Genomic DNA, 14,318 nt, shown 5'->3' with positions numbered 1-14,318 from the left:
TACATCCTTTATAGATTGGAGGAGTCACAGTATGCGTGCCTTGGAACCCTGTAGTATATATATACTACCTATGTATTTCCAGAAAATGGTGTGCTGACTTCTGGAGCTCATTTTGCTAAATGTTGATCATCCTTTCAGTGAAATTTTCTATAGCATACTTTGATTTATTTTCTATGGTATAAAATTCATATACATTGTGCCTTGATATAATGGCATGTCTAAATATTTAACAATAAATCTTACAGGTTTTTTTTTGTGTGTGTGTGTGTGTGTGTGTGTGTGTGTGTGTGTGTGTATGTGATCTTCCAGTTTTTTATTTCAAGAGTTTTAAGTTTCTAAATGTTTCATTTTTATGTGGTTTTTAATCAACATTATAAGTTCTTATTTACTAAAAAGAATAATGCACTTTTTTATTTGTAAAGAGTTTATAGTTTAGTTTTATGATGTGGATGATGTGCAGACTTGAATGTAGTAAAAGAAGAAATTTGATGCTTAACAGTGTGTCATTTGTTCAGTTTTATCCCAAAATAAAATAAAATCATTTTAAGTTCTCTTTTCCACTCTTTGCTTTTTAATTTCTGTATTTTTGCTATCAAAAATGGAACAAGGAAGTTGCACTTATTAATCACTTGTAGTAACAAAAGTTTGATTTTCTTATCCAAATTGTTATTGAAATTTTGCTGAGCTTGGCATTGATAGTGCACATCTTTAATTCCAGCACTAGGGAGGCAGAGACAGACAGATTTCTGTGAGTTTGAGGCCAGCCTGGTCTACGTACTGAGTTCCATGGCATCCAGAGCTGTGTAGAGAGACTCTGTCTTAAAAACACGAAAATAAAGGAAGAGAGGGAGGGAGGGAGGGGAGCTCGACAGGGGAGGGGAGGGGAGAGGAGAGGAGGGGAGAAGAGAAATGATGCTATCTAAATCTTTGAAGTGCCCCAGATTGTTGGCATTCTCTGTGTGGGATGCAGCAGGAAGTGCCAGCCCCCAGGTTCTCCTCCTGGGGAAGGAAGCAGAAAAGCCAGCACTAGCTTGTCCCTGATTTGGGCTTAGCAGTCCTCATGTGTCACTTGCAGACTGAATGTGCATTTGTTTCTTGGGTCAGAGAACAGGCCATGAGGCAGTAAAGAGGTACATAGATGTCACCGTGTAGGAACCTTCCTTGTTTTTCTGTGTGGATGAAGCTGGGTGTATCAACAGACACTTACATAGGGCATGAACCTTTTAATTTTCATTTTTTAAGGATGAAACCTTATACCTTCTGTTGGAGTCTTCATGGTATTTAAACCATCCCTAGCATTGTATTTTGCATAGATCTAGGAGAATCCTGAAAACCTGAATTAGGAAACTGATATTCCAGCATAAATATATTACTAAAATACCTTTATCCTGTGTGATGATGAGAACATGATGTAATTACTAGAATTCTAGTCATGTGAAGCCATTCCAGTGTCATGTATATGACACTATGGGGCACGCGCAAGGACTGTGGGGCATTCACGGGAACCGTGGGGCATGCACGAGGACCGTGGGGCACGCACAAGGACTGTGGGTGAATCCCAGAACCTGTCTAAAAGCTGGATTTGATTAGTGGTTCTGACATTGTGGAAATTGTAAGTAGAGATGAGGGCATCTTCAAGAGAAGCTAGCTAGCTAGACTGTTGACTCCAGTTGGCTAGCTCTACATTCTGTGAAAGACCATGCCTCGGTAATTAAAGTGCAGAGCAATCAAAAGACATCTGGCATCCATCTCTGTCCTCAACATACATGTGCATTCACACACATGTACTCACATGTGATAACATGCGTACACATATGCACAGACAGTATGAATGCACACACACAAGATACTGTGTTAACTCTCATAATCTATAAAAAATTAACAAAATACAATACAAATTGAAACAACCTATATTTACATAGATCGTTTAAATTTTTGTTTTTGGCAGAATTTCACTAAATAGCCCAGGTTGACCTCAAAATCTTGATCCTCCTGCCTCATCCTCCTGAGTGCTCAGGTTAAGGTGGAGTCTGGTGTTGGAAAGTTCTTGAAAACAATCAAGTAATGACTGTTTTTGTAAAGAAGTAATCAGAAATTGAAAGTAACAGATCTTACTGTAAGGGTGTTTTCCTCTAGAACTTGACAGTATTTCAGTTGATGCATTTTGAACATTACATTCTTTACGAGTAGCTCCTCTCCAGCCTCCTGCCTCAGCCTTCCACTGAATTATGTTAACTCAGACATCCATTACCTAAACTTAGGTTAATTTTCATTTACACTATTTTTGAAATAATCACATTAATAGTTCAAATAATGTTGTTTTGGATGTGTTTAATATATTTAAGTGCATAACCTGTTCAGACAGATGCTTTTCAGCTAAACTATTTGTTAATTAAAACAGAATTGGCATTTTTGTTTCTAATTGTAATGACGTCTATTGAGCAAATATATTAACATTTTATATTTATGCTTTATTTAAGTTGATTATAATATAATGAAACTTTTTTTCTTGTTAGTAGAGTATACAAAGTAGAAACAGAAAGTGAAGCATCCCTTTTCAGTGGCCTTGGCTGGTCATTTGGAATATGTGAAAAGTACTCTTTAACGAACAGGACCTTTACAATTTATATTTACTAATTATTAGGTTACATATTTTAGTTTTTCTGAAATATTTTTATGGTTCTGTATTAACTCTACAACAGCTTATACTATTTGCTATGCTATTTATTGATAGGACTGGGTATTTGGAATATGTTATAGAGCCACTGTGTTGAAAATACAGAAATGGGCAGCCATATCTAAAATGGTAAGAGTCAGATAGCAAAAGTATACAATAGAGTAGAGAATAAATGTGTATGAAGAGATTCATGGAGCAAAAATTATACCACAAAATACACGTGGCTCACAATTTTATGCTGGAATTGATTCCTCTCAGAAGGTGCCCTCTTCAGTTGTTGAAACATCCATAACCTTAAGTGAAGTAGCTCTTTGTATTTCTCATGTATAAACTGCCTGAACATAAAAGTCCACAGCAATTATCCAACACTATTATGCAATCCAAACAACATATAAACTGTTCATGGTCAAGTGAAGAGTAAGCTATTGTTGCTGGGCGGTGGTAGCACACACACACTTTTTTTTTTTTTTTTTAAAGATTTATTTATTTAGTATACAGTGAGTGTTCTGTCTGCAGGCCAGAATAGGGCACCAGATCTCATTGTAGATGGTTGTGAGCCACCATGTGGTTGCTGGGAATTGAACTCAGGACCTCTGGAAGAACCGCCAGTGCTCTTAACCTCTGAGCCATCTCTCCAGCCCACACACACACTCGGGAGGCAGAGGCAGGTGGATCTATGTGAGTTCAAGGCCAGCCTGGTCTACAAAGAAAGTTCCAGGACAGGCTCCAAAGCTACACAGAGAAACCCTGTCTTGAAAAACAAAAAACAAAACAAAACAAAAGAAAAGAATAAGCTATTGTCTATGTCTTATTGCCTTTAATTCTCACCATTCTTAAAATAGATATGTGAGTTGAGAGTACATGGAGTGCACCCTATTGTCCATTTTATATGCCAAGGTTAAATTTGATTCTCTACAAACATTTGAACATAGTATCCAGATCTTCAGGAATAACTGTCAAATATAGATGAGCAGTTAAAGTATGATGCAAATAGTGAAATTGTATATGTATGTTAAAAATAACCTGTGGAGTAAAATCTACTCAAGTGCTACTGCGAATGTATTAACAAATGTAAGAAAATGCATCATCGCAGCCATGTCATTGTATGAGCTCATTGTTCCCATCACATATACTCACATTGTGGAAAAGAAGACTAAGGACCATATACTTTATTTCTGAGTGGTAGGATTATGAATGATTTTGCTATTTGAAAATTTCAGTGTGTCTACAGTTCCCGTTGAGCAGGTTCTTTACCTGTAGTTAGAGAAAACACTAACTGTATAGATAAAGGAATGAAAATGTTATATTTTGAATAAGATTAACCTTAAATATTTAATGCATTATTCCTGTAATGGGAAGAAGACAGAATGGACACTAAGGATAAGTTAATCCTAAAAAGACTTAATGATTTTTTATGGAATACCCAGGGGCCCGGGGATTAGCTAAGTCCAGAGTAGAATATCTGAGGCAAAAAATCTACATACACTATGCAGTGTGTGTTATGTGTATTAATTTTATTCCCCTAAGACAAAATTCTATCAATACAGCTATAGCTCCGTTGGGCATTCAGGACAAGAATAAACCTAGATGCATCAAGCTCTGTATCCATCTACTTTATTTCTCTGGGATGAGATCATGTCCCCATAGCTTCAGTTTCGTCTGGTTCCCTACTTCATAGTCCTGCTAATGACTAAACTCCTATGCTTTCAGCCTCATCTTGGTCCTCTGTATCCTTTCTCCATCTCTGCTACTCTCTACTCCTGGCTCTCAGAAAACTCTACCCGAGATCTGCTTGCTCTGTCTTCCTCTCTTCTCTCTCACTCTTCTGTTCTGTCCCTTTCTACAGAAAATGCCTGCCCTTTCTTTCCCTAGGCACAGCACACAGTTCTCTGCCTCCTCAGGAATGTTCCTCCACCCTACCTTCCACCTTGATATGTAAAAACCTTTTTTGTTTTCAGTCAGTTGCTGTGGAAAGCCACTAGGCCTCAAGGTGAGGAGATGGCCTGAGCTTCATTTGCACAAGAACAAAGCTATGTGTCTCCAGCCAGCTTATCTCCTAAGCTCAGTGGGGGAGTTAGTTAGTAACCTAGGAGTTCAGCAGGTCTGGAAATATTTGGGCACGCAAGAATTTCATAGTAGAAACTGGATAGCACCAAATATTCATGATAAATGGCTTGCCTTTTGACAGACCCTTGGCCAGTCAAAGTTATCCCTGTGTTATTCTGTGTTTGTCAATATAGCTCCCTCCACTTAACGTTCTCTCTACTTAGGATTGCGTTGCTATTCATGGTTGTCTTAGTTGGGGTTTCTTTTCCTGTGATTAATCTGAATCTTTAATATTCTTGCAGCCTGCAAGAACTTTTCAGATAAGAAAAAAAAATCAGCTGACATTTGAAGCAAAGCAAGAGATGTTCAGACAGTGGTAATCCCATCTCTTGAGAGGCAGAGGCAAGAGGGTTGCCATGAGTGCAAGGTCAGCCTGGGCTGCATAGTGAGCTTTTGTCTCAGAAAGCAAAAATGTAGACATTCACTTAAAATTTGAAATTTTGCTATAGCACCGTCTACCCAAGTTGCTTACATTTCAAACAGACTGCACACTCTTCATAGCATGCTTTCTTACTGAGAGGAAGCACTGATTCATGCATCCTTTGCAGGTATTCTTTAAATCCTTGTTAAACTTTTTACATATGAAGTTTGGCTTTTATTTAGTGCTGTCAGAATGAGATGTAAGATGTTTCCAGATCCATTGAGAGGAATGCATTCTACCGAGTAGGTAACATGCGCCACGCTGCTGCAACTGTGGAAAGTCTCAATATCTGACCTTACACAGAAACCCAGTGCACCTGCTCCGTGTAAGGCTGATGGCAGAACAGACAGAGCTGCCTCCTTGGACAGTTGAGAAGGCCACTTTCGATCATAGAACCCCTTACTTCATGGCAATTACAGTATTCATGGTTTGAAATGATTATTTGAAGTCCAACTAAAAGTATTATTTCCTTATGATTTTGAATTTGAGTTATATTGGTATATATGTGTTCCCCCAAATTATTTCTCCTCTTGTAAGACAGAGGAAGAAAAAAAAAGTGCAATATGTTTGAAAACAAAACAAAACAAAAATTACATTCTCTTCCCAACCCAAGAAAAGCTTACACTGTGGATCCAGCCTGGGCTTCCCAGATCAAGTCATGGTTGTATTGACATTTCTGGTACAATGTGTGTTTCAGACACATCATGTTCCTTTGTGTCCTAGTCATTTTATCTTAGATGCATTTGTAAGAGTGCACTGTGACACACTGGTTAGAAATGTAATAGTCTATACAAAATCCACCTCAGAAAAAGATACTTGAACAGATGCTTGTTGAGGTTTATAGATATGGGCACCATTTCAGTGAAGTCATAGATCAGTGACTCAACTATTGAAAATCCATTTTAACTTTTAGTTTTGATATTTAAATTAGCATCATTAGATCTCTTAAGTCATTTTTTTCTTTTCTTTTTCTTTGCCTTTTAGAGCTTTATTAGGAGAAGAGAGAGAGAGAGAGAGAGAGAGAGAGAGAGAGAGAGAGAGAGAGAGAGAGAGAGCGCCAGCCAAGCCTGTCGGAGAGGAAACACAGACAGAGGAGTGCACAGAGAGAGAGACGCAGAGAGAGCTTTTGTTTTTCGTTTTTCGAGACAGGGTTTCTTTGTGTAGCTTTGTGTTTTTCCTGGAACTCACTCTGTAGCCCAGGCTGGCCTTGAACCCACAAAGATCTGCCTTGCCTCTGCCTCCCAAGTGCTGGGATTAAAGGCATGTGACACTACCGCCTGGCTCTTAAGTCATTTTTTTAACCAAGTGTGTGAGTAAACTCTCTATCCCAGTAATCTGCCCTGGTCCTCCCCCACCCCCCAGCCTCCTCACCCCAGGCCCTTTGCCCCTTTCCTGTCCTGTGTGTGCATTTGCCCACCTCCATTTTCTTATCACCTGTTTTACCCTCTTTCATCTCCTTCCTACTGCGTGTTGGGCCCGACCCATGTTTACACAAACACATGCTACATCACATCACATGTGTACATGCACATATATTACAGTCCATGATTCACACATGAGACAGGACATGCTTTTTTCTGCTTGAGTCTGAGCCACCTCAGTTAATAGTGTACTTTCCGGCTGGAGAGATGGCTCAGAGGTTAAGAGCACTGACTGCTCTTCCAAAGGTCCTGAGTTCAATTCCCAGCAACCACATGGTGGCTCACAACCATCTGTAATGAGATCTGGTGCCCTCTTCTGGCCTGCAGTCATACATGCTGTATATGTAATAAATAAATAAATCTTAAAAAAAAAATAGTGTACTTTCCAAGTCTATCCATTTCCTTGCAAAGTCCACGATTTCTCTTTTTGTTATAGCTGAGTAATACTCCACTATGTACCACATTTTCTTTATCCATTCCTCTGTTGGTGGACATCTACAATGGTTCTATTTCCTTGCTGTTGTGAATAGAATAATAATAAATGCAGATAAGCAAGCATCTCTGCAATAGGACATGGATTCCTCTAGGCATGTGCCTGGGGTTGGTGTAGCTGAGCCATACAGTAGTTATAGTTTTAACTTTTGGGGAACCCTACACACGGATGTGGTAGTGTTGCTCCGCCGGAATGTATAAAGCTTCTTTCATTAGAACCGCACCATGAGTTTTTTGTTGGATTCCTTGATGATAGCCATTCTGACTAGGGTGAGATGGTGTCTCAAAGTAGTTTTAAATTGCTTCCTCTGATGACTAGGGATTTTTGAACTCTTTAAAAAATATTTACTAGCCAATTGTGTGTGTGTGTGTTTGTTTGTTTGTTTCTTTCTTTCTTTCTTTCTTTCTTTCTTTCAAGAACTATTGATTTCATTAGCCCATTTGTTGATAGCCAAAGTTTTCTTTGTGTGGTTTAATTTTTGTAGTTCTTTATAAACTGTGAATATTGGGCCATTCATTAAAATTTAGGTGTCTGTTAGCATCGTTTGATTTCTAGGTCCTGTGTTCTGTTACATTGCTTTGCCTTTCCATATCCCAAAGTCATTCTGTCTTTGTCTATATAGCTGCCTCCACTTATGTTCTTTCTACTAAGGATTGCGTTGCTATTTATGGCTATTCATGGTTGTCTTAGTTGGGGTTTCTTTTCCTGTGATTAAAACACATGACATGCAACAACTTCAGGAAAGTGTTTATTCCATCTGACTTCCAGATCACAGTCCACCACTTGGGAAGTCAGGGTAGGAACTCAAGGCAGGAGTGGAAGTAGGAACTGTGAAAGAGTGCTGTGTAATAGTTTCCTCCTCGTAGCTTGCTGAGTCTGCTTTCTTATAGCACCTAGGACTACCAGTCCAGGGCTGGAGCCACATACAGGAAACTGGGCCCACGCATATCAATCAAGAAAATGCACAATACATGCCTACAGACCAGTCTGATGGAGACCTATTCTCAGCTAAGGATCTACCTTCCCAAATAACTCTAGTTTGACATAAAAGTAGCCAGTACAATTGAGCTCTTGTGAAGTTGGCACAAAAACACATGACTATTCAACTAGAACCTTCAAGATGGCATGTTAACATTCCTTTTACAATATAAAACATTTCAACTTTTTAAAGTCCCACAGCCTTTCAAAATTCAAACACTTCAAAAATACAGTCTCTTTAAAACATCCAAAGTCTTTTTTAAAGTTCAAAGTTTCTAGAAAATGTCCAGAGTTTCTCAAAAATATCCAAGTATAAAATATTCCAAGTCTCTCTAAAATTCCAAGGTCTCTCACCTGTGAACTCCTGTAAAATCAAAACTAAATTATGTGCTTTCTTTGTTTGTTTGTTTTCTGGACAAAGCATCCTTTATAAGAATACAGAAACTCTCCAGTGTCTAATAGTTGCAAAACTTTAGAGACACATAATAAGGCAAAGTATTCTGCCTGGATTTTGATTCACTGCATTTTTAAATTTTTATTTATTTATTTTACATCCTGGCCGCAGTCTCTCCTCCCTCCAATCCTCCTAGTCGCTCCACCCATCCCTCAGTCCACTCCTCCTCCGTTTCTGTTTAGGAAAGGGCAGGCCTCCCATGCATATCAACAAAGCATGTCATATCAAGTTTCAATAAGACTAAGCACCTCCCCATGTATTAGGCTGGGCAAGGTGACCCAGTATGAGGAGTACAGTCCCAGAACCTGTAAAAGGGTCAGCGACAGCCCCTGTTCCCACTGTAAGGAGCCCCACAAGAGGACCAGGCTACACAACTGTAATGTATATGCAGAGTGCCTAGGTCAGTTCCATGCAGGCTTCCTAGTTGTCAGTTCAGTCTCTGAGCCCCTGAGCCCAGGTTAGTTGATTCTGTGAGTTTTCTTGTGGTGTCCTTAACCCCTCTGCCTACTACAATCCTTTCTCCCTCTCTTCTGCAGGGTTCCCCAAACTCTGCCTAATGTTTGGCTGTGAGTCTGTATCTGTTTCCATCAGTTGCTGGATGAAGCCTTTCTAATGACAATTGGACTAGGTACCAATCTCGTCACAGAAGGTGGCCAGTTGAGGCTACGTATCCATTATTGCAAGGAGTCTTAGCTAGGGTATTCCTTGTAGATTCCTGAGAGATTCCCTTGTGCCATGTTTTTGCCTGACCCCAAAATGCTCCCCCCTTTCCAGTAGTTTCTTTCAGTACTCTCTCCCACCCCACTCCAACCTGATCGCTCATGTTCCCATTCCCACCTACCTGCCATCCACTCATGAAATCCCTTCTATTTCCCCTTCCAGAGGGACCCCCCCCCCTTGATCCCTTCTTGTTACCTAGTTTCTCTGGGTCTGTAGATTGTAGTATAGTTATCCTTTATTTTACAGCTAATATCTACTTATGAGTGAGTACATACTATGTTTATCTTTCTGGGTCTGGGTTACCTCACTCAGGATAATTTTTTTCTAGTTCCATCCATTTGCCTTCAGATTTCCTGATGTCATTGTTTTTAATGGCATGTGTTTATGTACCATATTTTCTTTATCCATTCCTTGGTTGAGGGACATCTAGGTTGTTTCCAGGTTCTGGCTATTACAAATAAAGCTGCTATGAATATAGTTGAGCAAGTATCCTGGTGGTATGATTGAGCATCCTTTGAGTATATGCCCAAGAGTGGTATAGCTGAGTCTTGTAGTAGATTGATTCCCAGTTTTCTGAGAAACTACCATATTGATACACAAATCAAAACGGCTCTGAGATTTCATCTTATACCTGTCAGAATGGCTGAGACTAAAAACACAAGTGACAGCTCATGGTGGAGAGGATGTGGAGCAAGGGGAACACTCCTCCATTGCTGGTGGAAGAACCAGGGTACAGTCGCAATCAGACCAAAGCAGACAAAGCCAAAGTGCAACAGTATAAAAAGTTCAGTGTCTGACTTCTAGCGCTCCTCACTCACAGTGTTTTGGGCTCCATTCAAGGACTCCCTCCATTTCTCCAGCTCTGCCATTGTTAGCACACATAGCTTATCTTCTAAATTCAGGCCGGAACCACTCTGCAGTGGCTGCTGTCTTTGGTAGCTGCCCTGTGATACTAACATCTCCAAAATGTTGGGGTCTCCATTGCATTCGGGCTGCCAATTCACTAGTAACCTCTGATGGCCTCTCCTCAGGGACTCTGACCTGCCACATGACTTCAATCCTCCGTATCTCCGTAAGCCCTTTAATCATGTGGCTTCTCCTGAAACTGAGACTGTACCTTCACTGATAGCCTCTCCTAAAGACCAGCCCTGCCATACAGTGCCAAGGCTCAGCTCCTCTTCATACCTTCAAAACAAGTGCCAGCTGGGAAGCTCTTACACATTATCAAGTTTAGCTGCTGGTACAAGATACAGCCTTGGCCAGCTCTGGGCCACAGCTTCTGTATACTGATCCTAAGGAACCACTTCCCAGAAGATCTTACCTCAGTGATGCTGGTCGCTTCCTAATCATTGCTAATTTATCAGTTCCAGATAACCAGTATTGATTGTCCACACAAAGCAAAGTGTCTTGGTAATCAAAGTCAGTTCTTGATTCCTAGCTGACCAGAACCACGTATCCTTCATTTAAAATATCACTCATATAGCCTGGTTAGAGTCTGTATTTCCTGTGAAACATCACAAGCTAGGTCTCCATCATCTGTATTGTTTTGGTTTCTGTATCTTCCATGCTCCCACAGAATGGTCCACTGAGCTCTTAGCACTCAGTGGCATTTCCAGCATAATCCTCCCAAAAATACATGGTCAAGTCTGCCAATTTTGTTTTAGTTGGGGCTTCTGTCATGATAAAACACTGTGACCTAAAGCAGTTTGGTGGAGGGAAGGGTATATTTCACCTTACTGCTTACACTCCAGCCTCTAGAGAAGTCAGGGTGGGAACACAAGGCTGGAATCCAGAGGCAGAAACCAAAGCAGAAGCTATGGGAGTGCTGCTGACATCTTGGTCTCCTCGTGGGTTGCTCAGGCTGCTTTCTTAGAGCTAGGACCAGCATCTTCCACAGGGGTGGAACTGTCCACAGTGAGCTGGACCCACCAATATGAGTCATCAATTAAGAAATTAATCCTCACAGGCTTGTTGATGGGCCAGGCTGGTGGGGGCATTTTCTCAATTGAAGTTCCCTCTTCCCAAATGACATGTTGAGTTGACATAAAACTAACCAGAAATATGTCCTATTGTGGTTCTATATGAATTCTTGGATTGTTTCATTACAGCTCTGTGAAGAATGACATCAGAATCCTGGTGGGAATTACATTCAATCTGTTGGCCACTTTCAGTAGTGTAGCTATTTTCATGACATTAATTCCTAATATTTGATTATCAGGAACACAGATTATTTGCATCATCTAGTATTTTCTTTTCTGTCATTTTTTAATGGTGATGGAGTTTTCAGTGTAGAGGTCTTTCACAGCCTTGCTTAGGTTTATTTTAGCTACTTTTTTTGGAGCTATAATGAATAAGATATTTCTAATTTCTTTCTCTGGGAGTTTATTGTCCATATATGAGAAGAGTAATTCATTTTGTTGATTGATTTTTGTGTTCTAAAACTTTACTTAAAATGTTTCTTAGATCTGAAAGCTTTCTAGATGATTCTTTAGGGTCTTTTATGTGTAGGTGGGGCTAGTGTAACACATTTCTTACTTATTTTTGTTCCTGTGTATCTTTTTCTAGTTTAATCCCATAGCTAAGGCAGAGGGCACTGTATTGAGTAAAAGTAGAAGTGGGCATCCTTGTCTTGTTCCTGTCTTCAGGGGAAATAGTACCAGCAATTTCTGATTTTGGTATAATGCTGGTTATGGGTTTGTTACATGTAGCCTTAACATGGGTCTTTTTCCTCTTGCTTTTTGCCAGTTTAGCTAAGGGTTTGTCAATATTACTAACTTTTTCAAAGAACTCACTCTTTGATTGATTTTGTGTGCTCTTTTAATCTTTATTTCATTAATTTTTGTCTTAATTTTTATTATTTCTTTCCAACTGCCAGGTTTGAGATTGGCTTCTTATTTTTCTAGAATTTTGAATACATCATTAGGTTGTTTATGTGAGATGTCTCTAGTTTTGTAATACAAGCCCCTATATCTGTAAACTTTCTCTTAGGGCTGCCTTGGCTGTGTATCAAAGGATGATGTATTTATTGTACTGTCATCTGACTGTAAGAATTTTTAATTTCCTCTCAGAGTTCTTTAATGACCCACACTGTTCATTCAGAAGTGTATTGTTGAGTCAGTTAAGTGTTTGTATTACGTAGTTTTTATTGATGTTGCTGTCAGTATCTTCCATCTACACAAGGATGCCCTGGGGCTGCACCAGAGCCACTCTGCAGTAGCTGGAAGTGTGGTTGGAAGATGAGTTATACTGGGCAAAGAAATGCACTTAGGAGTTACAGAAGAAAATACATTGAAGGTAGTAAAGGCCACACTTCCTACTGTTGGATAAAATACTGACAAGCCTACATAGGAGGCAAAAATAATCCCAAGGTAGCAGCAGATTTGAACTTGAGTATTGAATGTAATATGCAGTGAATCTGATGTGCATGTATATACAGCATATGAATTTATTATTCACCTGTATATTTTTTTCAAGCTCACTGGTCACTACAAGTGTCTAAAGGTATTGCACCCGAGTAACAAGACCAGTTGCCCAGATCATGGTGCTTAAGTGCTGTGCTTATCAAAAGAATCAAGATCCTTTAAGAAGGGGCTGCTCCAAGAGCTAGGCCAAAGTAAAGAGCAGTGTGCACCTGGAGAGTTTTATGGCAGAAAGTTAAAAATACTCAAAACCTGAACTCAAATCCAGCATCCACATAAGATGCAGGCATAGCAGCATGCCCCTATAATCCCAGTGCTGGAAGGAGAGCCAGGTGATCACTGGGGCTCATGGCCATCCCAAGTCAATGTAACTGGGGAGCTCTAGTTTCAGCAGATTCTTGTCTCAAAAAATAAAATGGAAAGCATTTGAATACACCTGGTGTCAACCTCAACCCCACATACACATAAGCACATACACATATATACTATACACATACAAAAGGAATAGATAATTGAAGGATTATAACCCATTGAATAAAATAGGACCCATGAGTAGTAAATAAGTAAATATGGCTTTCTTGCATTAAATGTCAGCCAGGAAACATAGAGGCAATGATGGGCATGAAGTATCTCCATATGGCAATCATCTCAGTGGTTGGGGATTAGTGGTAAAGCTAACAAAGGAGTGTAAGGAATGGGATGTTGACAATATTAGAATAGTTCTGATAATAAAAATCATCAGTTTCAGGGAGTGGGGATGATGGCTTTATAATATAGAAATCTGACAGGTACCAACACCATCAGATAATGAAGCTTAGGATGGTCAGTAGTGGGTGAGTGGGCATCTTGTACCCTCAGATGTGGTACACAGAGAAGAGCATCAAAGCTTCTCTGTGATATTCCTTCATGTTTAGAAGACATGACCTGAGTCCAGATCATGAAAAGAATATCAGAGTCACCCTGTAAAATACACAGCTTATTTTCCTTACAGCCAGTGAGGGCTGACAGAGAAGGGTTGGCATGGAGAGGAAAAATGGGAGTTGTTTATGCTTAGAAAAGCAGTCATGGCAGCTCAAGGCAACACATGCTCCATGATGTCCTGTACCAGAAAGAAATAAGAGAAATGACAAGACTTACGTTAGCTGTGTGGCGTGGAGGTGCTGCTGTATCAGGCTATTTCCTGACTTGAAATAGTAGGATGGTGAGGCACTTGCTCTCAAGAGATCCAGAAGATAATTTATGATGGGCTTGGGGGGGGGGATGGTAGGACAGAGGTTAATGTTGGGCTCTAAGGACTCTGGGTTGGGATATACGGGAGTGCTTCATATGTTCATGAAGTTATGCAATTGTAAGGTTTGTTCCAAGAATTCTGTAAGGAAGTGATCCCAAAACAGACTCATAAAGATGTCAGCAGTGGCCACATACGGGTTCTTGAGAGGAGAAGAGCACACCAACTGGTTATCTAATACTTGTCTGAAATCATACGTACAAGTAACACTGTACAGACTGAGCAGTAAGTGTATAGTGGTGGACTTGCAAGCAACAACAACAAAATCCAAGAATTCAGCAAAAAAGAAACTAGAGCTCTTGCTACATGCCATGATAACAGTTAAGGCAACTGGCCAAATC

At 39.9% G+C, this 14,318-nt stretch overlaps 1 protein-coding gene across 3 annotated transcripts in view; it reads left to right on the top strand.

The window, feature by feature from the left end:
* Nucleotides 1-14,318, top strand: part of Ssbp2 (single stranded DNA binding protein 2) — a 263,562-nt gene that overhangs the window by 207,743 nt on the left and 41,501 nt on the right. The window lies entirely within an intron of this gene.

The sequence above is a fragment of the Peromyscus eremicus genome, chromosome 11, assembly GCF_949786415.1.
Source record: "Peromyscus eremicus chromosome 11, PerEre_H2_v1, whole genome shotgun sequence".
Lineage (NCBI taxonomy): Eukaryota > Metazoa > Chordata > Mammalia > Rodentia > Cricetidae > Peromyscus > Peromyscus eremicus.
The sequence above is the reverse complement of the archived record's forward strand: the minus strand, read 5'-3'. Positions and strand labels throughout refer to the sequence as shown.